The 27,265-nt window shown below is 41.1% G+C and overlaps 1 protein-coding gene across 2 annotated transcripts in view; it reads left to right on the top strand.

Annotated features, from left to right (window-relative positions):
- The window catches only part of C9H7orf25 (chromosome 9 C7orf25 homolog), a 199,680-nt gene that overhangs the window by 70,932 nt on the left and 101,483 nt on the right, over positions 1-27,265 (top strand). For both annotated transcript variants that reach the window (XR_004351409.1, XR_004351408.1), the window contains exon 3: positions 4,217-4,302. The gene's annotated coding sequence lies outside the window, so the exon portion shown is untranslated. The remainder of the gene's footprint in view (positions 1-4,216; positions 4,303-27,265) is intronic.

The following is a 27,265-nucleotide window of genomic DNA, read 5'->3' as shown; positions in this document are numbered from 1 at the left end:
AAATGAACTGATAAACTTATTCATCCTAAGGGATAAATGACTATTTCTCATGGAGATATCCTTACTTCATAATGGGATAAATCATTTCACCAAATGGATACATTTTTAATCTGTGATTCAGATTTGAGCCATATTAATAAAACAAAACTAGTTTCTAGGTAATTGTTTATGAATTTCATGTATTTTCATATTATCATTTTCTATATGAAAGACAATAAGAACATTCTACTTACTTTCTTACACAGGAAACCTTTGGACAAATGTTTTTAGAGCAGCTCTGAAATGACTTCACTGACCATGGATTCATTAATTGGGTCCATGTCCTTATTAAGAACTAATTAATTACACATGCACACAGTTGTCTAAACAACCACAGACCGTCAGTTCCGGAGGTGTTATTCATGTTCTTCTGGCTCTATTTTCCTATCTCAGAGAGGAAGAAACTGATACCCATAAAAGCAAACTTGACAGACCCCAGAATGCTGCTGGTTAGTGGCCAAACAGGGATTAGAACCCAGGTTGGCCAATTAACAACTAAATAAGGAGACGGACTATGCCAGTCTCGTCCTTAGGGCACAGAGAAGGAGGCTCCATGTACACAGAAGTAGTGAGCTAAAGGAGAGAGCTGGATTCCACAGGGGAGTTTGATGCCTTAAACAGTTCAGAAGATTACTCTGTATGTATCCTTTGTAGAAGTCTGACCCTGGTACTAAGCATCTAATACTAAAAAAGGAAGTGAAGCATATATTTAAAACTTGTGTTGCATTGGGTTCCATCCAATGTTCAAAGGATCAGTGGTGCTGTGTTTATTCTGTCCAAGAGAGCAAGCATCACAGATGACCACTGTGTTTTTCTAGTGCAAATAGAAGTAAAGCCCCAGGGACACAAAGCTGATCTTGGGTCTCCAGGATTTAACAGAAACACGATGAAGATTTCCAGAAACACATAGTAATTTACCTTCTTTGCAAGAAATATTCCTTTTACTGGCTTCAAAGTTTGGTGGCTACTGAAAGAACAGAGGTGGGTAGACTTCTTTCACATAACTTTTATGTAGATTGGTCTTCACTGTTTCGAAGTATTATCCCACGTTCTCTTGTTGGAGTATAAAAGAAAGCAACACATACTGAAGCTGTTCAGATGAGCTCTTTACTCCAAAATGGGGTAAAGGATCGAGACATCTACCTCTTCATAAAATCCCCTGCATGATTAAACTTGTAGCAGGCCCGCATGGTTCTAGCGTATTTGTCTGATCGGTAACCATTTACTGTGTTATTCAGGATCATATTTTCTGTAATTGTGATTGGCTTTACGTGCAGTGAAACATCTAAGTCCTGTTTCCCTATTTCCTGGACTGGTTCACACTTTCGTAGCCTTTGTGGGGAAGCCTAATTCTTTAAGTTTCAGAATTTCTGGTGTTAAAAAAAGCTGCAATGTCCCCATCTAAGCTATATCAAATGATTATTCTATATTAATAATCATTTTAAGAAGGCAGAAACATTTTAAAGGTTAATATTAAAATAGAAATAATAAGAGCTAACACTGATACCTGAGTCAGCCAAGGCCCCCATGCATAATTACGTTTGAGAGTTAAACTCTTACACTGGAAAGCAGTGAGGGTCTTTGTCTGGTTGGAGTTCATGATGTGGGTTAAGGGCGCCAGGGCTCCTGGCAGTTCCTTGTACATAGGGTGACAGTTGTTATTAGCAGAAGTGATTTGCAGAAACTTCTCTCCTCCATTGGAAGAATAGAGAACGGATGTGGGAGGGGAGTGGGTCCCAAGGACCGAGTTCTGGAATTCATTCTCCTTAAAAATAGGTCAATTCTATTTTTCCTAGGAAGTCCCCTGGGCAAAGACCCCATCTCCTGCACTCTTTCGAATATAAATTGACCCTGACAGTAAAACAACTTCTAACTTTTGCAACTCCCCTTGGGGAAGGGCTTTAAATACATTTCACCCTGCAAGTCTAGAAATGACCTTGGTGCTCTGGGGAGCTTGGGCTCAAGGTTGTAACCTCTCTTGGGCCCTGGGGCTTAGAAATCCAGGACCAAAAGACCCCAGAAAGTAGGCTCACTGGCCTGCATTACCTTTGCTGAGAAGGTTGAAAGTAAACACTTTCTTCCTTCCCCACAGAAGCAATGCTTTTCTTTCCCTGGGCCTAGTGTCTCACATACATGATGATATCCAGACAGTGCTAACCTCTGGACTCCATGAAAAGCCTTTTAACTAATCATTCCACCCTCAATAGGTCAGGTGTCCAGAAGACGCAGATTGAACTGATCTGAATAACTTTGGCTTTTTGGTTTCTTTTGAAAATATTTTTTTTTGTCTCTGTGGAAAATGAACTCTTTTAAATAGGTTTTCCTTTATTATTGAGAATTATGGGAATGGGAAAGAAAAGAAATAAATTGTACTGGTGAAGGAACATGTTAAGAATCTCAGAAACAAGACTGTATTGTTTGAAAAATATTGCTTAATAAATGCAAATTGTCTTCTTATAATAAAAACTTGCCTCATTCCCACACTTTGCAGTTGTGGTTATAACACTATGTTCAAATTGATTATTTACAGAATCAAAGGACACATGTCAAATTCAGATTGGACAAAGGCCCTTCTGTTTGTGTTTTTAAACCAGATCAAAGGGGCCCCTTATTTAAAACAATGACTGTAATGCTCAGCTTGTGTCCAGACACTGGCGACCCAGCCTCTTGGGAAAAGAGAGAGAAATTGCTCTTGAAACCTTTTGGTCTGTTTTTCAGACTTTCTTCCACATAAAAGGAGGCTCACTTATGAGGTTTCTCGCAGCCCTGTATGGCTAGGGTTGTTCTCCAGGGCTGGTTCACAGGGGACCTTGGGTGGTTGAGAAAACGTTCCACTCTCCTGAGCTTACCCCTTTTGTTTGGTTGGCCTGGGCCTATATATAGAAGAGAATCTGCATAGGTATAAAGGCTATGAGAAATGCTAAAATGTTTATTTAAAAAAATCACCAACACTGGTATCCTACGAATTCCATTAAGTCCCTTTATGTACTCATCAAGTTGAAAGCCATAACCCTTTGCCTTGAACATCTTAACATCTAAATCTGCTATACTGGCAGAGTCCAAAGTCAAAACGTTAAAAACTCCAGAAACCTACAAATGACGTTATCCATGTGACAATCATGGATGATTGATGAATTTTAGTGAAAAGTCATAGTAAAAGTCTAATTGACATATCTAGTTTGGGAATTCGTGGATATTAGGGAAGGAGATTTATTTCCCTCTATTACATCCTCTAGTAGAAATATTGAAAAGGAGATTCTGGGATCCATCACTAGGCCAATTGGGTACACAGGATTCATTCACTTATTTATTTGGATAATATTGATTGAGTTCTTGCTATGTGCCAGGTGCTGTCCTAGGGACTTGTGAACCAAACAAGATTCCCTGTTCTCGTGGCACTTATTCTAGTGAATATTGTGGGCCAGATAGTAAAATAATATGTAAGTTCTATAGTCTGTTGGAAGAGGATAAGCACCATGAAAAAACAAAGTACGGAAATGGGAATGGGGAGTGTAACAGCGTGGGGCTGAGTATGCCAGGGCAGCCCTCATTGAGAGGGTGACAGCTGGGCAAAGACTTGAAAGAGGAGGGGAGATTAAGCCGTGCAGATATCCAGGGGAAAGGCATTTCAGGAAGGAGGAACAGCCAGTGCAAATGTCCTCCAGTGGGAGCATACTGGGTGTTAGAGGGACATAAAGGGAATAAGTGTAGGTGATAAGGTTGGAGATAAAGGGGGAGCAGACTGTGAAGGGCTCTGGAGCCATGGCAGTGATGTTGACCCCGAGGAACACTTCACTCTCAGTGAAATGGGGCATGACATGATTTGACTCGGATTTAACGTGATTACTCTGGCTGGTTTTGAGAACAGATTGTACAGGGCAAGGGTGGAAGCAACAAAGCCAGTAAGGAACCTATAGCAGTTGTCAGGGAGATCGATGATGGAGGCTGGGACCATGGTGAGGGCAATAGAGGTGGTGATCAAGAGTAGATTCTCCGTATTTGAAGGTAGAGACATGAGAAATTCCTGTGTGAATGGATGTATGGAATTAGCCGAGCTGGATCTAGGATGTAAAGGGCCAGAGGTTATACAATTTGAGGGCAGAGGCTGGCATGATGCTCACCCATCCACGTGTCCCTATTGAGTACACAGGACTTCATTTTCCAATCTTCCTTGCAGTGATTTTGGACCATGTGACTGCGTTACGGCCGATGGGAATGTGGAAGGAAGAGATGTGCTACTTCCTGTCTGAGGCAGTTGAGCAGGTGAGTGCCCTTCACACTCTCTCTTGCCTGTGTAGCTGGAAGTGGAGGACTGTAAGGTGCTAGAATTATAAAATGCAAGCAGCCTGAACCGCTGAGTCACCCCTGGGACAGTAAAGCGGCACAGAAAGTCCCCAGAGCTCTGCGTCAGACTGTGACGTGAACCAGAAATAAACTTTTATTAGTAAGCACTTGAAATTTATGATTTATGCTTTATGGCAGTATAGTAATGCCTTCTTTAGTAACAAGTCAAATCTGTGAAGATGTGAACACAATCTAACAAGGAGAAACATGTATACGTATGTGTGTGTGTATATACATAGATCCTCCGTGACCCTTGCTTTGTTGTTCATGGTTAACAAGAGGAAACAACTTTGACCCCTAGCAATCTAGTGTGCCACACATACTTCCTGATTGAATCCTAGAGGGCATGAAAAGGAAATATTGAAATCAGAAGAACAAAGGTATTTTATAATTCCCTAAAGGTTATATACAAAGGTCGACCTAAAGAGCTCAAACCTTTTGAGGTACAGTTTTTTTCTAAGTTGCAGCATGTAGGTATAGGATTCAGTACTGAGAGGGAGCAAAACATTGGGCTTGAGTGCAGGCAGGCAGGGAAGGTACTAGTAACTCTGAGCAAGTATGTTGGCCACCCCAAGAAATGGAGGCATCTGAATGGCTTGGAACCCCGATTCTGCCATGCTCAGAGCTACCTGTGCAAGATAGTGGCCATAGGTGAGTCCTTACATGTAAATCACAATGTAGGGTCCACAGGACTCCACAGTTCAGACGGGTACAGCTAACTGGTTCATGGAAGGGTCACATGATCTAAAGGTGTTACAGCACAAAGAGCATGAGCTTTGGAATCGGATCATCCGGGTAATTCACCACCTAGCTCAAAGTCTTGGTTTCATTTTCTGTAGAAAGGGGCTAATACTTGGCACGTTACATGGTCCATGGTACAAGATCAAAAACTTACAGCTATTGCTATTATCATCATCTTTTTCATCATTATTGTCACTTTTCATGTGCCAAAAGCTGGAAGTATTGATGTGAGAGATGGTCCCCATGGGCTCTTTGATAAGCAAATTGTAGTAATGCTAGAGAACTAGCACAAGAGTATTGACGAATAAACTCCTATGCTAATCACCCTGTGGTTGATGGCTAGAGCATAACTGGTTATTGTGTGGACTCTGTTTCAGTCCTTACAAGGTCTAGCTTCTTGGCTGTGGTGAAGTTCCTTGAGTTCTAGCTGAGGTTTCTATCCTTCTCGTTTCCATATGTAAGTCTGCGGTATCCTCTCCCCCTGTTATGTGCTTAACCTCAAGGGAATCCCTGAGCTGACCTGTTCACCAGAGCTTTGGGGCTATAGAGAATCCCTTTACTGTTCCAGAGTGTTTCCTCACATATAAAATTAGAGCATTGTTCTAAGTACCTATTCCATTGGCACTGGCTGATATGACAGACATGTCCTGCGAGAGAGACAAAACCTTATAAACACGGCAGGGGGTGTATCTGGGTTGGATGCCACCACATTTACAGAGCAATCATCATCAGTCATCAGGGATAGCATAGCCAAGAAGCCACCTGATAACATTTATTAGCCATGGTGACAAAGAGTCCAATTTATGACTGGAATTAAGTTAGTCTTTCTGTGATCCTCAAAACGGTCAGCTCTCAGGAGTTATCTCAAAAGCCTACTTCTTGGCTTGCAAGGAAATCTAACTTGTCTTATAAGCCCATGGAGCAGGATGTCCTCCTGAATATTTTTAGCCTACGATCTGTCATAGAGATCACAACTTCACCGGGAGAAAATCACTCCTTTCTTTTGGGTGTCTTTCCAGCCTTTAAGAGATCCTTTATAAGAACTCAGCAGAGAAGAGTAAAATGATTACCAGAATGGCAGTGGTGTAACAGGAAAGGAAAGACACTTGAGGGAGTCAGATGGTTTAAGGCATTCGTATTTGCTATTATGTAACTAGCAACTTCCTCTGGATAATATTTTCCATTTGCTCCAAAGTCGCTCCTCTTGACCAAAGCAGAGTCATGCTACTTAAAGTTGCAGTAAATCATGGATTGCTAAGAAACACAGCTGGTCAGCCTCTTTCCCTTCCTGAAGCTACCATTTGATACCTGGCTGATCTAGCTTCTCTGCCTCAGATCTTTTGGACTGAGTCATTTCCATGGCTACTGATTTGCCAGGATTCCAGACTCAAGTCCATTACTCCTAGGGTCATATGGATGGAATATAATCTGCGTGGCCTTAAATGGGGCTCAGTTTTAGGCAGTGGAGGCATTTTAAAAAATAATAAAATAATAAAAGATGAATAGAAATATAAAATATGAAAATGATACGATTATCTATTGTTAGACTAGAATAAGATAATGAAATATTACACAGTAGTGACAAATATTAACTGTTTCTTCTGAGATGGTCTTATCTTGGTATGCAGGGTCATCCTTAGGTATTTAGGAAGCTAATCTTGCAATTCTTTGACTTCCACTTACGATCTACAGCACAGTCAATAAACTTTTTCTATGTGCCTCTGTCTCCCTACTTCTCCCAGTTTTCAGTTGAATTATTTCTACTTTGTCATAACATTTACATAAAATTCTTCCACTCTTCCTCCACCTTTGTTTTATTCTCAGCTCTATTCAATATATTTTGTTCTCATCACCAGACTTTTTACCAGTTTCTCCAGTCATCTCTTGGTTTAAATCCTTTAGTAGATTTTTCAGGAAGGGCCTATGAGTGCAGTATTCTCTGAGTTCTTGCAGATTAAAATGGTTTTTCTATAACCTTGGTACTTGAAGGAAAGCTTGAGTGGATTTAAGATCATTGAGCTTATGCTTTACCATCTTGAGTTTTTCAAAAATGTTGCTGCAGTGTTGTCTTGCATCCATGTTGCTGCCAAGAAGTCTGAGACTCACCTGATTTCTTCCCTTTGTAAGTGAGGTGGCCTTTTATGAATGAAGATTATTTTTAATAAAAAATCTAAATTTTGTTTAACAAAGTTTAAACGCTTTACTAAAATACATTTTGTAGTTGACAGAAATGAATACATTGTAGGCATTTTCAGTATGAAGATTCAATTCTATTATTTTTAGAAAGCTGCTTTGGATTGCAGTTCCCAGAATGCTCAAATTAAATGTATGTTGCATCTTCTTTGTAATTTTATTTCTCATGTTTTTTATATCTCTTTATGTGTTTTCTCAGTGATCCCTCTCTTCAATGTCTCCAATCACATTTTTATCCAAACCTCTTTTCCTTTGGGCACCTTGTAATTTAGTGTTCATTTCTGAGATGATTTAAAAAATTCAATTACTTTACTGAGTTTGATCAACTCTTTTTTCTCATCTTTGTGGGTTGTTTTTTTTTTTTTTTGCGGTACGCGGGCCTCTCACTGTTGTGGCCTCTCCCGTTGCGGAGCGCAGGCTTCGGACGCACAGGCTCAGCAGCCATGGCTCACGGGCCTAGCCGCTCTGTGGCATGTGGGATCCTCCCGGACCGGGGCCCGAACCCGTGTCCCCTGCATCGGCAGGCGGACTCTCAACCACTGCGCCACCAGGGAAGCCCCTTTGTGGGTTTTTTGTTGTTTATTTCTTCACTGAGTTTTGAATCTCTGTTTTGAGATATTCCTTCATTAAATAGATCATTAAACAAATTGTTGTATAATAATACTTAATTCTTATTAGGATGCAGTGTTAAATTTCTTATAGTTTTTCTTGGATCAGCAATTATAGGTGTTTACTGTAGGCAAGGGAGAGGAAACTGGGTGGTTTACTAAGTTTCTTGGTCTAAAAGTCTGTTGGTACAGTAAAATGATATTTCTTTAGTAAATGATGGCTTTTGGGTGAGGAGGTGGGAAATTCAGTGTGTTTCCTTGTTTTTACTTTCTTTTACATCAGTTGCCTTTTTCTTATCCTTCACCACCATGTCCCTAAGCATTACCACCCCTTCCAAATATCCTCCTCTCCCGGAATCTGTGCCTTTCCAAGACTGCTGCCTCTGGTCAAACATACCTGCAAGCACCTTCCTTTCAGATCCTTAGTGGTCATGACTCTGTTTTACCACCACTGATCAGAAATGCTTTACTATTTTTCCACTCAGTGTGGACTCTTTGGGGGGTGATTGTGTCTATATTCTGCCATTGACAGGCTCTTATCTCCCTGTTGTGGACTGAATGTTTGTGTCCTCCCCAAATTCATATGTGGGAAGTCCTAAGCCATGATGTGATGGTATTAGGAGGTGGAAACTTTGGGAGGTGCTTAGGTCATGAGGGTGGAGCTCTCATGAATGGGATGAGTGCCCTATTAAAAGTGACAGTGGAGAGCTCCCTTGCCCCTTCAACCGTGTAAGAACACAAGGAGCAGACAGCCATCTTTAAACATGAAGCAGGCCCATACCGGACAAAGAATCTGCTGACACCTTGATCTTGGACTTCTCAGCCTCCAGAACTGTGGGAAACAAATTTCTGTTGTTCATAAGCCACCCAGTCTATGGTATTTTGTTAGAGCAGCCTGAATGGACTGAGACACTCTCTTTCCTGATTTCTGCCATCCGTCCCTGCCTGACTCTCCACTCCACTGTGGGCTTCAGAAACTAGCTCATATGGTCCAGAATGTTTATTTGCCCATTTCCATAAAAGTAAAATTTGTAGTAGTCTTGGTCTTATGTAAGTATAGGCAAAGGAGTAAGTATAGGTAACTTGATTTGTCTCCTTTTTGAGCTCTATGATTTTGTAGTGTTGTTAGATTTGGCTTTAGAGGGCTTCCATTATCCCATGAGCCTTGAGAGGGCTTCCACTATCCCGAGAATAGCCTTGGTTCTAGAGGCCTTATTAAAAAGGGAGACGGCATAGAGAGGTGGATACTTTTATTTAGTGCCTGCTATGTCTGTCGTTTATTAACCACTTCCCAAGTGTGAGTGAGGTCTGGTCCATGATGTATGTTTATTAAATTGTGATGAATTAAAGTGCAGCAGGCACTTAATATATTATATCTGATTCTATACGGTGGGTGTTATTATCACCAGTTAATAGAGGAGGAATCAAGGCTAAAGAGGAGTGAATACTTTCCTCTTGGTTACACAGCTAGTAAGTAATAGAGCCAGAGTTTGAGCTCAGATCTCTCTGACCCCAAACTGCACATGCTTTCATTCTTACTAGGCTGCCTTAAGCGCCTTAGGAAAGAAACGCTGAATAAAAATTAGGAAGAGAGCCCTGGGAATGCAGAGAAAGGAGAAAAAAGGCACTAGATGAAAAGGAACAAGAGTTTTCACATGAACAGCACAGATACTATGAATCAGGAGGTAATTATCCTTTTCTACATCTGAACTTCTTAATTATGCCAGAAAAGCAGACTCCGCAGGAAGGGTGGAGTTGCAGCTACATCACCTGTTGATGTGGTCACATGTTAAGTCAATCCCATTTAAAGTCTGTAAACTTCTAGATTGCTTCATCTCATGTGTCTCAGAGGAAACATAACTCCTCAGAAGACCATATCGAAGGTAGTGCAAGAGCAGGAGGGAAGGGCATGAAAATCTCAGAGGACAAAGTTCTCAGAAGGCATGTGGAGCTGGAAGCCAGATGGAATGAAACTGAAATTGCAGTATCTTATCTTTGCTACATGCTTTACAGTTTACACAGCATTCTCGCATAGATCATTGCTGTCCACACATCTCTGAAGGAGGTGGGGAAAATGTTATTAACATAATTTTAAATACAGTGGGGCTAAAGTTTAGAGAAGTCAGGTATCTTATCCAAAGGTCCCAAAGTAGAAGGCAAATCTGGGGCTAGAATTTAGATGTTCTGCTCCCCCAAGCAGACCTTTTCCCACAGAGAAATATATTTACATACAGAGCAATGAAAGGATTTAGTGTCACTTTAGTTATTAACAACCTTGATTTTTTAAAAATGTGGTGAGTCTGTTTGGCCCTCTCCTTTGGGTGACCGATCTTCCCTCTTGCTTGAAAGACACTTGATCCCTTCTTGCACTTTGTAAGATTAACAAGTTCCTGAAATAAGACAAAAAGTACTTTCCAAAAGAACAACAATAAATAGATTAACCTTGTTTTCACTCTTGAAACTGACAATGTCAATATGATTTGATTCGTTGATTTTATTATAAACACTGATCTCTGGGATAATGAAGAGAGCAAATCTAAACATATCAAGAGTTTTTTTATTTATAGCCATCTGGGTACTAGTCCAACTGTTTGCTTCCAGTATAGCAATCAGCCATTTTTCTAGAATACAAGACTCTGGAAGTCAAATAGGGGTCAAAATAACATGGCAGACTAGTACATTTCTACCGCTCTCATCTACTGCTATTGTAGGATTTTAACATGCTCCTCTAAGACCCCAGACCTCTAGTCTTTATAGTTTTGATAATATCGTTTGTGTACCCACAAATGCATCCTCTGAGCTATCACATGGATAGCTTTTTTTTCGTGTTTTTTTGAGATCCTCTCTTAGGGCCTCTGATCCCTGTGAAGCAGCTAACGTCCACCAGGGGCGCTAGACTTTGGACGCTGGACAAAGGTGTCACAGCTTTTGGTGATATTTGCCGGTGTTTGAGTTTCAGTGACTCATGCTTGTTCTCCAGGGCACTGGTGTCTGTCCCCCCACCGAGGGGCTGCCAAGAACTCCAAAGAGTACAACAAACCGATAGTGGCTGAGTCCGTCTCCCTGAACTTTGTGCTACCAGATTCCAAAGCAGGTCTTCCCGAAGCTTCCAAAGTCTTCTAGACACTCAACGGACACAGTTCTTTCTGTTTTCACTCACAGGTACATCCCAGAGTAGACCCATTCGTGCTCTAATCACCCTCCTCACTGATGAGGAAGCACTGCTCTCATTTACACCCTCTGCTTCTCCACAGTCAGTCCTCTGCCAGGAAGCTCCTCCGACCCTCATGCAAACATCCTCATGGAGCCCACTTCTCAGCCTGCTCTATTTTTCTCCTCTTTTCAGAGGAGCCTTTGAATCAGAACTTTTTTTAAAAGTCAAATGTATACAAATGTATGCTTCTTTTCAGTAACTTCCTATTAATCACTGTGAAGTTATCCAAGTTATCATTATTTATCCCCCTCAGTTATTAAAATAATTAAGTTTTAACTACCCCTGAAATTTAGCCTAGGGAGTTCAGTGGTTACTGTATGACTCCAGTAGGGGAACAAAAGGCACCTTTCCAATTAAAGTTAATAGTGGGATAACTTCAGACACACAAAGGGAGAAAAAGGCAGGTACGAGTCATGTTGAGTTCAAAGGGAAAGCGTTAAGGTGGAATCACGGAGCATCATGGGAAGGGCTATTCAAGCCGCCATGTCAAAAAGGCTGATTAACAACAGTCCCCAGTCAGCCTCATCACCAGGGAGTCTTACTGATAAAATTATTTCCCCTCCAGAGAGAATCTCCCTGAACCGAATGAATGTTTCACTTCTGAATAGGAGTCATGAAAAGGCAGGGGATGGTAGCGGCAAGAAGAAAGAACCACATTCACAGAACGATCTGAAATGTGTCACCTGATATCGCATCCTCAGTGAAATCAAAATTTATACTTACGTCATTAGTGTGCCAACATTTCAAGTGTCTCTTTACAGACGCATAATTAAGAGTGCTACAATACGGGGAGCAGCTATTCTAGATTACTTAAAATATTATTTGATTGTCTCTCAACTTCTGAGTTAATATTTTCAATAAACACGTTGGTAAATCCTGCTAGGTATGAAGCTTTGAACAGCTTGATTTTTTTGGTAGTAATTTGACAGTCTTTTGAATTTCTTATTGTAAATGTTTCTTCTCCCTTGGATCTACTTATTTTAATACCTTTGTTTTGCCTTATTTCTTTTAAGCAAGAAAGAAACAAGCAAGCAGTGTGCAGTATATATAGGAAATGATGCAAACCACAGGGAAATAATGTACAGTCGGGAAGAAGGGTATTAATGCACGCCATAGGAGCACGTTATTTAAAGGGGCAATATGTTGTTCCTGCATACTATAAATATGTCAGCACTTTAATGAAATGATAATGAGGTACTTGTGACTGCATATTTGTTACCATGGAAACAAACCATGACATCATAAGCACAAATGATTGACATAATTCTGGACGGCAGCTGGATGAGGAAGGAAGAAATCTCACATAGATCTAATTATTTCTGACGGCAACAGCTGAAATAACATTTTACAAAATTAAATGCAGTACAATGACTTAGAACAAACTATAATGATAGTCAACGGCTACAGCTAAAATAAAGGACCTTCTCAAGTCTTTACCAAGTATGAAATTCCTCTACAAAGAAAGACTGTCTTACACAAACAGGGTGTTTGCCAAGATATCCAATTAAAAAGCTGCAAATGATCTTGTGGGACGTTTTGGGGTTGTCCAGAGAAAGAGCTGGAAGCTTTGGGTAGGAGCTGGGAAGATTGCTGTAAGTAAGCAGGGAGGAGAACAGATGATCTCAGTCAAAGCGAAGAGAGTTGCAGGAGTGCAGGGGTGGTCAGTGCAGCAGGTCCTGCACAGAGAAGTAGGTCATAGAAACACGTAGGACCTGGCTAAAGGGAGAATGTGCTGCAGTAGGGTAGTTGGAGTAGAGGAAAAGGAGAATGAGAGGGTAGAAAGGAAGTGCATACAGACCTCAGCCGGGACCTCATCTCCTTTTGGTGTCTAAGAGTACACTTTGAACATTGATGTTGGAATTTTCTAGATTCTTAGCCCCATCTTCTTAGTGCAAGCTCTTTCTGCCTCTCCTCAAAATCTTCATCCCTCATTTCTTAGAGTTTCAGAGAGAGGGTCACATGGGCTCAGACATAAATGTGCTCATGAGCTTCTAGAAACTCCAGATGGCTTGTGGGATTGCTTCTGCAAATTATTGGAGGGAAGAATTGGTACTAAGAAGCAGCAAGGTTGGCCTTTCCTCAGTGTGAGAGTAATGGCCCGTCTCTTCCCGCCAGCTCTCCCACTCTCCATGGGCGTGAAGTCGTGCCACTGTCTCTCCACAGCCCTCAGGGGTGCAACACTGCAGGCACAGCCAGGTGGCGGGGAGGAAAGTGGCCCCGCCTATGATCAGGAACTCAAAAAATGGCTCCGAAAAACACGGACTGATACCCACTTTCCAAGGTGTTCAAAATAGCCCAAAGTAGGAACAGATATTACTGTCATCTTAACATTATCCTGCTTTTTCCCTCCTGTCTCTCTGGCACCCATGTACAGACCTCTCCCCATGGACTTCAGGAAGAAACATCCATTGTGCACATCAACTCATGTGTAGAGGACCAGGCCCGGGAGAATGAGGGTGGAGGAGTGGCGGGTGACCCTGGACCCGCAAACCCAGCCGCTGGGTTTAAGCATAGCTGTCTCCATGGCTACTTGAGTGTTTCACGCTTCATCATCAAAGCAACTGACGCTTTCCTTAGCTCCAAATCCTGATGTGAAATTTACTGTTAGTTCTCTCTACTTCTATCCCCAGTCTCCGATCAAAGTGACGGTCTTCATTCCTGGAAAGCAGAATATTTTTCTTTCTTGGTCCTTTATTAAGGCAGCCACCTGGACCATGAATGCTGGCCATGGATGCTGCCTACCTATATTTTGCTAAATAGTTCTTTTGTAGCTCAGAACACAAAATAACCTTCTTACTTTCTCTGAACCCAGTGCTCTCACAGATTTCTTCACTCTCCCTCTGATCTCCCGGTTTTCTAAAGATGGCTCAACTAGATGAAAAATCATCTACCTCAACCTTGATATTAGGAATGTATCTTGGGTTTTTAACCTGGAACCAACGTGTCCCTCCCCCTGGGGGAGGCTTGTATCCCAGTTGCCATCGCACATTATTTCCGCTCAAGTCAATGTGACTCTAGCGTTACTTCAGCATGTCACAGCTGACGTTTTGCCCTCTGTCGGGTACCTTCCAGTGCATCTTATGTTTGGAAGTTTTTGCCCTGTCCCCAAGTTCTTCGTAGACAAAGGATTTTTTTACATGGATTTCATAGATTTGCTTAAAGTCATAAAACCCTTTGAGAATTATGAATGATCTTCTCAGAAAAAATGTGCATATTCTCATAGTCATATAATACTGCATTTGATTCTACAAATTCCTAAAGTCCTTCCTTGCTCTACAGGTTAATCACCCCTGAACGGTCTTTTTCAGGATTTAGGGTTTAAATTAGCTTTCTCTGCTGCTGGCCTACCAAAACGACTGCTCATTCAGGAGCAATGGTAGGTACTGAGATAGACCCTCCTTTACATTCATTGGATCAACAAAACACCCCTGGACCAAATGTCAGTGAAAAGGAAGAGAAATGATCAAGCTGATACATTGGATCATCTTTTTTTTTCTAAGAAGATGTTGGGAGTAGGAGTTTAGTTATTTATTTATTTATTTTTGCTGTGTTGGGTCTTCGTTTCTGTGCGAGGGCTTTCTCTAGTTGTGGCAAGCGGGGGCCAGTCTTCATTGCGTTGCACGGGCCTCTCACTATCGCGGCCTCTCTTGTTGCAGAGCACAGGCTCCAGACGCACAGGATCGGTAGTTGTGGCTCATGGGCCTAGTTGCTCTGCGGCATGTGGGATCCTCCCAGACCAGGGCTCGAACCCGTGTCCCCTGCATTAGCAGGCAGATTCTCAACCACTGCGCCACCAGGGAAGCCCTGGATTATCTTAATGATTCGATGGTAGCTGATAATAACTTATTTTGCATAATGAACTTGCCTTTAGTAGGTGTTAGTAAAATGAGTAAATAAAAATGTGGCTACTTTCCATAAGTTGAAATTTCAAACACGTGGGCGTAATGGGAGCCATGTTCAAAGCATTTTCGTAGGCTGACAACTCTCAGCAAGGTTTTGGACTCAGTACAAATGTTACGTATCTGTGGAATCGTAGTTGATGAGTTTTGCTAGTTCTTCTTTGCAGGGATACTTGAGTATCTTTTTTCACTTGGGACTCGGAGCAAACTCATCTTCCAGGTACACCAGTGAACTTGATTTAAGGAAGTCAAATTCTAGTGTGCGTTGCTCGAACCTCATACTTTGAGCCCCATTGGGTTTGGTTTGTGAATTCTGGTCCAAGCAGTCAAGTACAGATTGAGTACAGAATGGATGGAAGTACAGTGCTGTTGGATATTCCTCCTTTCTGAGTCCATGTCTTGGGAACCAACTCTAAAAGTTTATTTCATGTCTTTTCCAGATAGCGATTCAAAACGAATCTATGAACCCTAAGTGGTGGTATTTATTGGTGAGTTTGGGAGACGAGCCTCATCTTGTTTAGGTTGACATTTTCCTCAAAAGGGCATATGTTATAGGAAAAGTCTCTTGTTCCCTCTCTGGACCCTAATTATAGAAAAGTCAGTGGCCCAGCCATTGAATGCATCTTCCCCAGGGGCCTCGACAGAGGGTTGGCTTCCAGCCTGAGACTTTGGGGTGGAAATTTCAGGAGTTTCTTAACTGTCTTCCCTGCTTCTTGTGGCTGGTAGGCTGGGTTTCGTGGAAGCACAGTGAGCTGGGTGTGGTTCTTAAGACACAGTTGTCCAACCCCTCATTCTACAGCTGAGAAAACACAGGCTCGGTGGAGTTCAACAACTTGTCTAAAATTACTTCGTTCTGCCTGAATCACAGGCTCAGTGCTCAGCCTCTCTCTTCTGTTCCTCTCCCTCAGGCTTGCTCTTTATGCCCCCAACCCACACTCCACACACACAAGCAAACCAGAACCCCGCTTTCCTTTGACTATGTCTCTTTCATAGCATGAGTAGAGTCTTCATCACAAAGAATTTACTCCATGTCTGCATAGCAAAGGTATTCTCTGATAAACTAAATTTATATTTTATCTTTGGAATTAAAAAAAGATTTATTGAAGTATAGTTGCTTTACAATGTTATGTTTAATTTCTGCTGTGTAGCAAAGTGACTCAGTTATATATATATGTATATGTATATATGTATATACATATATATATTCTTTTACATATTCTTTTCCACTATAGCTTCTCACAGGTTAGTGCATATAGTTGCCCATGCTATACAGTAGGACCTTATTGTTTAGCCATCCTACATATATAATAGTGAGCATCTGCTAATCCCGCCCCTTCCCTCCCCTACACCCCCGCCCCAGCTGACAGCCACAAGTCTGTTCTCTATATCGGTTAGTCTGTTTTTGTTTCGTAGTGGAATTTTTGTTGTCGTTATTTTTCTATTTGTACAAGTGTAGGAATAAGTGGAATGGTAGCTTTAAGGAACCACGTCAAGAGTACTTCAATAACAATCAAATAAAAAATTAAAAATCTGTAGTTTTCGACCATCATCATTACTCAATAAACCCATAGGCAGAGTCCTATGAATAATTATATTGTGTCTGCAAGGTTAACTAAGTGTTAGGTGAGCAAAATCACCCAGAAAAGGCTTTCACAGGCTGCCAAAGCCAGCAGGGCACCAGCGGACATGTGCGGCTCTCGCCTTTGGAAACTATGCTTCAGACAGGATGAAAATGTACAACCACACAAACCACTTGGTTTCTAAGAGAACACCATTTTGAAAACACCATGTTTTGGAAGAAAGCCTCAATGTTCCATATCATAACAAAACTCCCCAAAGAAATTTTCTAAAATTATAAGGAATACTGAGGAGAGCATGAGTAGAGAAGGCTTGAAAAAGAAAATAAGAACCTAGTTTAATCACGAAAGACTTGATTGCCCAGCAGACAGAGCTGGTGTTCTAAAGTGGTGTCATTCCCCTCTTTCCTACCTCACAACTTCTTTTCACAAAACCCCAACCCTCTGCCACGGCTTTTCAGTTCAAGGCTCCCTAAATTTCATTCCTAGAGCTAAGCTCCAGAACTCTACTAAAAGTGAAACTTTGGTGGATGAGAAACTTTGGTGGATGACTCATATTAACTGATTTTATATCCTCCTTGAGCATAGGTTTTGCTAAGAAATTAGCATGAGAGCATTTTCCCGCTTACAAGAGTCAAAGGGAAAAGTTATAGACACGGGATCATTTTGTCCATTTCATCATGTCTGGAGTGGCTAATGCAGCTGGCAGACCCCAGTTCTCCTTATGGTAAGGATGAGGTGGGAATGGAGCCAGAAGTGGGCTTTCTGATCTCTGATTGAATAGCCCTGAGCAAATGACTTAGCTTCTCTGAACCTCAATTTCTTTCTCTATAAAGTGAAATTATACCTGTCTCCTACCTGAGAGCATTATTAGGAGTCCTGGATGTGATAAGAGATACAAGCATGCTTAATAAACTTTCAAGTGTGATTCATTTATAAGGATAAACTTACACGTAATTGTATCTTCACTTTATAATCAGAATTTATTATTTTGAAAGGTTAAAATAAACTGAACACACTGTAAGTGGTTTGGATGTCTTCTATTCCAGCAATTAGTTACAAATACTTTTTGTTGTTGTTATTTTAAATAGCTAGTGGGAACTTGCTGTATAGCACAGGGAGCTCAGCTCAGCGCTCTGTGACAATCTAGATGGGTGGGATGGAGGGGGAGGGAGGTTCAAGAGGGAAGGGATATATGTATATGCATAGCTGATTCACTTCACTGTACAGCAGAAACTAACACAACGTTGTAAATCAATTATACTCCAATAAAAAAAAATAGACATTGAATAATTTAAAATCAATGCCTATCCAATTTTAATGTATAAAAACAATGGAGGGGGAACATCTGAAGGCTCACCCAGGAATGTGAACATGTGGTATATAAAAAACGAGGTCATTACTTTAAAATTATTACAACTGTGTCATTACAGTGCTGTGTGTATCTGCCCACATTAACTTGATTACCATCAAATTTAAAAACAAACCTTTCAGGCATACTACATAGCCATTTCCTAACATTTGTTCAACTTGGGTGAACTCCTCTTCCTATAAAGGTGAAAAATACAGAAAAAGACGTGACCCTGAATGCAAAGCATTTATATAGACATAAGACAACTGATAGAGAGGGCTGTGGGAACTTACACATGAATGATGGTGGAGATGGAATCTGGTTGTTTACCAATGTATATACTGAGAGCAAAGCCAAGTGACTGAAAGGCAGCTCACACCCATGCTTCTCCCCCTCACCCCCTGTCATACGGATTCAAAACAGTTCTGTTTTCCCAGGCGTGAACTTCAATCTTGAACTAGATTAATTTGCAAACTCAGAGTCTGTCTGAGCATTTTCAAATCCACCTCAAGGATTCCCAGGAAATATTGTGTTGACTCACAAGTTTTCCCAAGGTCAAGAACTCATTCCCAAGGTCAAGGATGTTTGCAGTCTGGCATACCTGATCGATTTTCCAACTTCCCTGTGGTTGGTTAAGTTCTGATTTAGTCAATTCTTGGTTTTCCCTGGTTAGCTTCCCAAGTCAATTGCAGGCAGCATTCATTAGAATTACACCCTTCCATTAAATCATTCTTTTTTGTTTCCTGTGACTTTTTATAAGTGAACTGTGTGTTGACATTTAAAATTTGAGTTGGGGAAAAGTGCCTGTTTGCAGCTGCCCCCTGCTTTGGTGTGGATTTCTTATATGAAATGTTTAAGGAAAGCCATAGCCGTCACCAGGGTGAGTAGCCTGAAAACTCATAAAAAGCAGCGTGCCTGAGCTGGAAGGAGTTGTAGAGTTTGTCTAGTCCATCTCCTCAGATTGGAAATGGAGCTCAGACAAGTGTTTGGACCCATAATTCAATGTTGTGTGGTAGATAAAGGACATGAACCCAGCTTTCCGGATCTTGATCCTGTAATTCCATTAAACCACTCCCAACTGATGAAGAGATGCAGTGATTATAAAGGCTTCATCTATTGCTTTGCGTTGACTCTGAAATAATAAGTTGTTTCTCTGGGTAGCAGGTGCTGTTGGCACCTTGCCATATTTCTTCACCGAGCACAGTTGCTCTGTGCAGTGAGCTGTCAGCTTCCTCCTGGACTCGTCTATGACTCCCAAGAGCCTTTAGGAGATGCCCTCAGAACAGCCCTCAGGCTGTTAAGTTGTCCCTTAGAATGAGACAACTCTGAAGTGAGTTCTACACCATCTCCCAATGTCCCCAGTAGGGTTGAACCCCCCAAGTGCCCTACCGTAGTGACCTGCTTATTAATGCACATTCTATGGGCTTCCATCTCTTTTTTAAAAGAATTTTTGTTGGAGTATAGTTGATTTACAATGTTGTATTAGTTTCTGCTGTACAGCAAAGTGAATCACTTAAACATATACATATATCCACACTTGTTTTAGATTCTTTTCCCATATAGGTCATTACAGAGTATTGAGTAGAGTTCCCTGTGCCTAAACAGTTGGTCCTTATTAGTTATCTGTTTTTTATACAGTAGTGGGTATATGTCAATCGTAATCTCCCAATTTATCCCTCCATCTCTTTCTTTTTTTATTGAAGTATAGTTGCTGGACAATGTTATATAAGTTACAGGTATACAATATAGTGATTCACAATTTTTAGAGGTTATACTCCATTTATAGTTATTGGCTATATTCCCATGTTTGTATAATATGTCTTTGTAGCTTATTTTATACTAATAGTTTGTATCCCTTACTCCCCAATCCCCCTATCATCCCTCCCTCTTCCCTTTCCCCACTGGTAACCACTAGTTTGTTCGCTAAATCTGTGAGTCTGCTTCTTTTTTTGTTATATTCATTAGTTTGCTGTGTTTTTTAGATTCCACATGCAAGTGATATCATACAGTGTTTGTCTTCCTCTGTCTGACTTATTTCACTTAGCATAGTACCCTCCAAGTCCATCCATGTTGCTGCAAATGGCAAAATTCTGTTCTTTTATATGGCTGAGTAGTATTCCATTGTATGTGCATACTCTATGGGATTCCACCTCTCTGATGTCTCACTTCCACGCTCCCTTTGGTGGACAGAATGATGGCCCCAAAGATGCTTACACCCTAATCCCTAAAACCTATGAGTATGTTACATTACAAGGCAAAGGGGACTTTGCAGATGGGATTAAGGTTATGGAATCTGAAACAGGGAGATTATCCTAGGCTATTTAGGTGGGCTCAGTCTAATGGCCTGGGTCTTTGAAAGCTGAGAACCTTTCTCAACTGTGGTGAGAGAGACATGATGATAGATGAAGGGCCAGAGAGATGCAAAATTGTTGCTTTTGAAGATGGTCTCCTTCAGGTGGAAGAAGGGGGCCATGAGCCAGGGAATGTGGGTGTGGCCTCTAGAATCTGGAGAAGGCAGTGGCTACTGACACCTTGATTTTTGTCCAGAGACACTATGTCAGACCTCTCACCTACAGAACTATAAAACAATAAATTTGTGTTGTTTTAAGCCACTAAACTTTGTGATAGCTTTTTTTTATGGCAGCAATAGAAAGCTTACTCATTCCCCTACTCATTCTAGAATTACCTCTGAAATAAACCTCTTGAATTCCAACCTTTTTCTCCGGGTCAGTTTCTTGGGGCAGTCCACTTTGCAATGTACCCTCTGGAGTCTTCTGTTGCCTATACCTGTTCTTAGTATGTCTGTGTTCCGTGGTCAGGAATTAGACCTTTGTGTTTCATAGTGTGCCTCTCACCGTTTAGTATAATGTCTAGCAGTAAGCAAATACTCCATAAATATGTGTTGATTCAACTGAAGAAATAAAAACATCTATTAAGTTTAAGTTCAGCAACTATGTATGTAGTCATGTGCTGGGGTAAAAGTGGATTTTAGGGAAATTCCACCTCAAATATCTTAGCAATGGCAACTGCCTTTCTCTCCTGGTCATTTCAGTATTCGGAGTTTTCTAGTCTTGGTTATACCTATCCAACCAAAGAGGAAATTGTTCCAAATTGGAGAGTAGGGACTATTGTGATTAGCTTAAACCTACATTGTGTACATTGTGTTTGAATTCATGCCTTTGCTTGAATCAATAAGCACTCAGTAATTTTTCTTTTAGTGGAAAAATGACAGTAAACAGTCTTACTTCTATTTGAAACCACAATTCTGCAACTTATAGAAGTAATGTTGGCAGAGTTACCAGATTACAGCTGTGGCACAGGTCACAGAGTTACTTTACTAGTGTTCACCAGTATCTGCTTCTCCCCTTCTGAGCTCACAGGATATGGCACTTCCCAATCTCTTGTGGTTGGATGGGGCTGTGTGACTAGTTCTGGGTCAGTGTCACCCTCTGAACTGAAGCATTTCGCTGCCAGTATGATACCCTCCTCTCACTTTCTTTTTCATGATAGTTAAGGAAGCTGTGTGTTTCAGATGTTGCAGCGTCTGAAGGACATGGAACCACTTTCTACTTGGACAAGATGGAGGACAGTTGCTCTGAAGATTAGGCTGGGTTTGCAGTGGGCTTTTCATCAAAAAGAAATAAGCCATTTATGTGTCAAACCACTGAGATTTTGAGGTTGTTCCTCAGCATCACCTACCTTAAATAGGCCCCTACTATGGTTACTATAAATATGGGAAATACCTCGATTAGGGAACAGATTAGATGACTGGAGGGCCAGAGGAATACATAGATCTTCTCTGCTTGTGGTTGATCCATGCTGGCTTGTCTGAGAGGTCTTGGAAAAACACAAGATTGGAGAAGGGTGATAGGAAGTCTTTTGAAAAGACACATGGATGGACATCTTGGAATGGGTGCAGAGAATGAGGACATTTGTGTTCCATGTCAATACCTCAACAGAAAGCACTCACTGAAGAGGAGGCTCTCTGGAATCACACGGACAACATGCCCCAGGGCTAAGTTTGCCCCCTCTTCTTGTCACATGGGCACTCTGCAGTGGTAGTGGCCAGGCAAACCTTGATTGGGAGAGTCCTGGTTGTCGGACCCTTCTTAACCTTTATGTTTGGACTTGCAGCTTCAAGGATGTCACATCTCACTCCTGGGGGCAGAAGTAAGCACTGGCCACAGGAATCTTTCCATTAGAGAAAACAACCATTGTTTAAGTACCTATTAGATATTATTTAATCCCCTCATCATGTCTACAAGGCAAATATCATTAAAGTTTTTAGATAAGGGAACCAAGATTCAAGAGGTAAATTAATCATGACTTACAGAGCTGGTTAGCAGAGGAAACGGCAACTGGTCCGGACCTGTCTGACGCTATGCCCATACCCCCTTCCTGGTACCCATGATCTCTCATCTGCACGGAATAAGTGACTCTCCACTCAGAGGCTCTTCTACCCCAGGTGGAACTGCCTTCTTTTTTTTTTTTTTTGCTTTCAACTTCCGCATTTCTCATTTTAAAAAAAATTTTTATTGGGGTATAGTTGACTTACAATGTTGTGTTAGTTTCAGGTGTACAGCAAAGCGAATCTGTTATACATGTACATATAATCCACTCTTTATTTATTTATTTTCATTTTTTTAACATCTTTATTGGAGTATAATTGCTTTCCAATGGCGTGTTAGCTTCTGCTGTATAACAAAGTGAATCAGTTATACATACACATATATCCCCATATCCCCTCCCTCTAGCGCCTCCCTCCCACCCTCCCTATCCCACCCCTCTAGGTGGTCGCAGAGCACCAAGCTCCACTCTTTTTTAGATTCTTTTCCCGTATAGGTCATTACAGAGTATTGAGTAGAGTTCCCTGTGCTATACGGTAGGTCCTTATTAGTTATCTATTTTATATATAGTAGTGCGTATATGTCAATTCCAGTCTCCCAATTTATCCCTCCCCTCTCTGGAACTGCCTTTTGGAGCTGATCTGTGCTGCAACTCTGGGCCGTTCATTCCAGTCTGTCTGGAATGTGAACACTTCCCTCCGCTCTGATGCTGTAACCTAGTCCCCACCTTCATCACCTCTTGCCTGGATTATTGCAATGCCTCCTACCTGGGATCCTGCTTCTACATATTACTCTGTATGCTTATTCTCAACATGGCAGGTGTGATTCTGTTAAAAGTCAGAACCTGTCACTCCTTTGCTCAAAGCCTCATGGCTACCCATTTCCCTAGGAGTAAAGCCACAGTTATAGTCGTAGCCTCAAAACCTTGCAGGTCTTGCTTTACGCTTCCCTTTCACCTTCTCTGACCTTCACTCCCTCTAGTTCACTCCACTCCAGTCACAATGACCTACTTGCTCGTCTTCCAACACAGCCGGCGTGCCTAGTATTTTATTTTTCCAGATATCCTATGTATAACTCCCTCACTTCAATGTGTTCTAATTATCATCCTCCAAGTGAGCTCTTCCTCCACCACTCTATTTACATGGTCCCTCCCAGCCCAGAATTCCCTTTATTTCTTCCATTCCTTATTTTTTCCATAGCACTTATCACTTCTACCGTATTTTATCATCCATTTACATTATTTTGTTTACTCATTGGTTCCCCACACCCTGCACCTCCCTCTTCCCCACTGGACTATACATTTCATGAGAGTAGGACTTTTTTAAAAAATTAATAGAGTTTAATCTTTAGAGCAGTTTTAGGTTTACAAAAATATTGAGTGGCAAGTACAGAGTTCCCATATTCTCCCTAACCTGCTCCTCCCTCCCCCACTCTCACTCCTTCTCTTCCTCTTTCTCTCCCTCCTTCCCTCCAATCCAACCCATGGTAACCACCGATCTTTTTATTGTTTATCGTTTTGCCTTTTGTAGTATGTCATATAGTTGGAATCATACAATACGTAGCTTTTACAGATTGGCTTATTTCACTTAGTGATATGCATTTAAGTTTCCTCCCTGTCTTAGCCTGGCTTGATAGTTCATTTCTTTTTGTGTACCAGTTTGTTTATCCATTCACCTGTTGAAAGACATCTTGATGGCTTCCAAGTTTTGGCAATTATGAATAATGCTGTAATATTGCTATAAATGCTATAATAATGCTATAAATATTCATGTACAGGTTTTTGTGTAGACATGTGTTTTCAATTCATTTGGGTAAATACAAAGGGGTGCAGTTGTTGGATCATGTGGTAAGAGTATGTTTAGTTTCTTAAGAAACTGCCATGCTGTCTTCCAAAATGACTGTACACTTTGCATTCCCACCAGCAATTAATGAGAGCGCCTGTTACTCTCCATCCTCGCCAACATTTGGTGTTGGCAGTTTTCTGGATTTTGTACATTCCGATAGATGCGTCGTGGTGTCTCATTGTTGTTTCAATTTGCATTTTCCTGATGATATATGAGGCGGAGCATCTTTTCCTGTGCTTATTTGCCATCTGTATGTCTTCTTCGGTGAGCTGCCAGTTTGGATCTTTTGTCCATGTTTTAGTTGGGTTTTTTGTTTTCTTATTGCTGAATTTTAAGACTTCTCTGTGTATTTTGGATAACAGTCTTTCAGCAGATATTTTTTTCAAAGGTTTTCTGCCAATCTGTGGCTTTCCTTTTCTTAGCAATGTCTTTCACAGAGCAGAAGTTTTAAATTTTAGTGAAGTCCAACTTCATTCAATTTTTTTCTCTCATGGATTTGTGCCTTTGGTATGAGAGTAAGATTTTTCACCTGTTTTTTTTCATTGCTTTATCCTTAGCTCATAAAACATTTCTTGGCACATAGTAAGGACCCAATAAATATTTGTTGAGTGACCAAGTGCTGTTACCTTGGGAAATTACATGCTTTCCTTTTTGTTTTTTTTTTTTTTCAAGGGAAGTTTTCATTTGTTGCATCACCCTTGAGAAGCAGCCCCAGCTCAAAGCCCATCTATCCTACACAAAGGATCTGTAATGCAGATGTGAACGTCATCTACCTGTGTGAAATGAATGGGAGCAGTTTAAAGTGCATACATTTTTTTCAGGATGATAAGGTTTGGGGTTAACCTATCATCTGAGCACCTTTGGTAAATGTGGATTCTCTCTCTCAGGTTAGAATAAAAAAGAAATAATAAGACTAGAATTTATGATGACACATAAAATACTAAGTACGTAAAGCTAAATAAAGCATGGACTTTTCTTTGTGAAAGAGAAAGCGCTTCTTGTTTGAGGGCCAGAGTGAGCACACCTCTGGTTCTCTTCAAGAAGTACCTTTGTGGAGCTGAACTGCTAAGTAGAGTCAAGAAAAGGGACCCCACCAAGGATTGAGCCTTCATCTACTAAAAGCAAGAGAATGGCCTTCCTTCCTGCCTGCCTTCCTTCCTTCCTTCCTTCTTCCCTCCCTCCCTCCCTCCCTCCCTGCCTCCCTCCCCCCTTTCTTTCTTTCTTTCTCCTTTTTTTCTGGGAGAAATGATTTTAGTAAGCTTTAATTACATCATGCAGTGATAAATGGAAAATACTGATGCATAAATATATGTAGATGGGTAAAATTTGATGAAGGGTAGTGGGGAAAAAAAAGTCCTATGAAGAGTAACAGGAATGAGAAAATGTTCCTGAATTTGTTTTTTTGTTTTTTGTTTTTTTCGTACGCGGGCCTCTCACTGTTGTGGCCTCTCCTGTTGCGGAGCACAGGCTCCGGATGCGCAGGCTCAGCGGCCATGGCTCACGGGCCCAGCCGCTCCGCGGCATGTGGGATCTTCCCGGACCGGGGCACAAACCCGTGTCCCCTGCATCGGCAGGCGGACTCTCAACCGCTGCGCCACCAGGGAAGCCCTGAATTTGTTATTTTTGACTAAGATGTGAGGAAGGAGAAATGCAGGTATAATCTTTTCGAGTGAGAGGGGTAGAGGGGCTGCAAGAAGCAGCCTGCTGTGAGCCTTTATCATCTTTATTTTGAAAACTTGGAATGCATTGCATCACACTGCTGCTGGAGTTTTAACTTTAAATGTTTAGGATTTCTTTTTAAAAGGGAAAGGTTCCTTTGCCTCAGGTGTGAAGTCTTTGGCTTTTCCCCATCTCCCCACCTCATCCATAGACAGACACACGGAGTCCTCGGAAGTACTAGGATAAGACAGTGAAAAGAAAATGACCTTTAGTGAACAGTTTCAATTTCGTTGTACAGAACAAGGCTCAAGCTGGGAGCAGCCCAGGGCTGACCGACCTGTACAGCACATACCTGAGAGTACGGCCTCCTTAGATGCTGGCCCTGGGCGCCTGCTTGTGTGGGAGTTTCCATTATAACTTTAAGTGTTATATTTTTATTTCTTATTAAATTTTTTATCAGAAAAACAGTTACCACAGCTAAAAAAAGGAAACGTCAATAGAGACTTATGATGAGTACCGTTATTTTAATGGGCCCATTGGATGGAGCAAAGGCATGTACACGTGCTCGATTCACCATCTTAAACCCAAGGTCTGACTGGGAAGCAAGACATCTCGGTTAATAGCATGAACTCTGCAGGAAGTCTGAGTTCTAATTCTTGCTCTGTCACCTCCTGGTTGTGCAACCTTGGGCCCTATGTGCCTAATTTTCTTTATCTCAAAAGTTAAAATGCAATAGTGCCGAACTTCTAAGGTTTCCATGAATGAGAGAGAATGTCCTGTACTGTAAAATATGTCAGGATTTAGATTGCACCTGTGACGCATACTGACTCTATGGAAACCATGTCATCTTGGACTTCTCAGATATCAGTGAAAATGTATCTGCTCAGAGCTCCCTCCCAAATTGTGAGGACTCAGTTAATGAAATAGGACACATAAAAGTATCTAGCATATGGTAGGCACTCCTAGAGAAATGCTAGTTTCTGTCTTTCAGTTCTGTTAGGAATAGATGATTGCTCTATGCACGAAGATCTTCTGTAGTTTTCTGTAGTATCACTAACAGTTCCTGAGCTTCTTAGTTGCTTACAGAATGTCTGTCAGGGGCTGCAATTGTTGCGTGAGCCTAAAAAGTTCAGCCTTTGATAAAGAAGCAAAAACATTTCTCATTCTAACAATGACAGAGAAATGCAGGAGGACACAAATTTCTTCTATTTAAATTAATGTGTGATTATTCATTTGTTGACCATGCTCATTTTGATTGATTATTTGAGGAGAAATGCCATTTTATTTAATTTTCATTAACATTATTTTACCTTGGTTATTAGCTGTTCCAGTGTTAAAATCAATTATAGTTGACTTTCTTTAGGTCATGTATATTTCTGATTTTGATTAATTTGAAGAAAGCACTCTAAATATGAAGAAACACGAAGATTTAGTATAGTGTTTGCTTATA

The sequence above is a fragment of the Phocoena sinus genome, chromosome 9 (assembly GCF_008692025.1).
Source record: "Phocoena sinus isolate mPhoSin1 chromosome 9, mPhoSin1.pri, whole genome shotgun sequence".
Taxonomy (NCBI): domain Eukaryota; kingdom Metazoa; phylum Chordata; class Mammalia; order Artiodactyla; family Phocoenidae; genus Phocoena; species Phocoena sinus.
The sequence above is the reverse complement of the archived record's forward strand: the minus strand, read 5'-3'. Positions and strand labels throughout refer to the sequence as shown.